The sequence below is a fragment of the Alexandromys fortis genome, unplaced genomic scaffold (assembly GCF_014885135.2).
Source record: "Alexandromys fortis isolate MF-2015 unplaced genomic scaffold, M_Fortis_MF-2015_v1.1 scaffold_43, whole genome shotgun sequence".
Classification (NCBI taxonomy): Eukaryota; Metazoa; Chordata; class Mammalia; order Rodentia; family Cricetidae; genus Alexandromys; species Alexandromys fortis.
Window position 1 is genome coordinate 3,037,639 of NW_026067928.1, and position 1,533 is coordinate 3,039,171.

Sequence of the window (1,533 nt, forward strand, 5' to 3'; positions counted from 1 at the left end):
ACAGGGTTTGTCCTGAAAGGGTGACACATTGTGTCAGATTCCCAAGCAGCTCAAAGAAAAAATTTAAAGTCCTGGTTGATAAAATGAATGATTCCTAATGTGAGCATGGGGTTTATTGGGGAGGAGACGTGTGGCGGAAATTTACTTTTTTTGTTGCTTGTTTGCTTTTTGTTTTAGTTTTTGGAGATAGGGTATCTCCTTGTAGCTTTAGAGCTTGTCCCGGAGCTTTCTCTGTAGGCCAGGCTGGCCCTGAATTCATAGAGATCCGCCTGCCTCTGCCCCCGAGTACTGGGATTAAAAGTGTGTGCCACCACTGCCCAGCCAGAAATTTACATTTTAGCGTTAAGTGGCAATAAGTAAATGGACAGTAAATTTCTTTGGGGGAAATTTTGAAGATGCTGAGGTGCTCCTAGTGGTGGGAAGTTGATTATTTTAGTTTTGATTTTTTTTTTTTTTGCTGGTTTATTTTTACGGACAATACCTTTTCCCTAAGAAGAGGGTGTGAACGCAGTCCCTCACTACCACTAATTATGCTGCCGAGTTTCCAAACGTGAGGAAATCACAGGGGCCACACATCCAGTGTGCAATGAATGAGCTTTGCCCTGGGAAAGCACCTTTGTGTTCACGGCCTGTCCCCAGCCCAGTGAGTATGAGGTGACCTTTATACAGAGAAAGATTATTTTCAGAATTTAGTTCAAATATATGATAATTGATTTCAACATTTTAAAATTAAATTAATAATCTATATATTTAAGCCATGAGATTTCAATTCCTGGTGTTGGGTAAAACTTTTTTTTTTTCTTTTTTTCAAGACAGGGTTTCTCTGTAGCTTTTGGAGCCTGTCCTGGAACTAGCTCTGTAGACCAGGCTGGCTTGAAATTCACAGAGATTCACCTGTCTCTGCCTCCTGAGTGCTGGGATTACAGGTGTTCTTTTTTATTCCACCTATAAAATATATAGTGCTGGGGTTTGAACTCAAGGCATTGCACATAGCTAACTACCACCAAGTTATATCCTCAGTATTCTTAATTTACTGCGTAGGCCGGGTGGTGGTGGCGCACGCCTTTAATCCCAGCACTCGGGAGGCAGAGGCAGGCGGATCTCTGTGAGTTTGAAACCAGCCTGGTCTACAGAGCTAGTTCCAGGACAGGCTCCAAAGTCACAGAGAAACCCTGTCTCGAAAAACAAAAAACAAAAACAACAAAAAAAATTCTAAGAGAAATTAATTAATTTACTGCGTAGGCCTTTTGCTTGGGATCTTTCTGCTTCAGCCTTCCAAGTACCCGGGATGACAGGCCTGTGCCACCAAGGCTGGCTGATGTAAAGCAAATCTGAACTTTAAATAAAAAAATTTCTGTGTTTGTTTTTCTTAATATATGTCAAGAACATTCAAACTGTGAGCTGGATTATGCCATGTATGCAGTATACTTTGTGTATAAATATACTTTGATCAAATTCGCTCTACTCTTTTTCTGTGCTTTATTTTCCTAATATGCGTGTAGATCAGGTTGGCTTTGAACTTGCTGTGTAGCC

General features: G+C 41.0%; 1 non-coding gene across 1 annotated transcript; it reads right to left on the bottom strand.

Moving 5' to 3' along the window:
- Nucleotides 1–492: 492 nt before the first annotated feature.
- Nucleotides 493–651, bottom strand: LOC126503173 (U1 spliceosomal RNA). Its single transcript, XR_007592198.1, has one exon. It is a non-coding gene; the product is annotated as a U1 spliceosomal RNA (small nuclear RNA).
- Nucleotides 652–1,533: the final 882 nt, after the last annotated feature.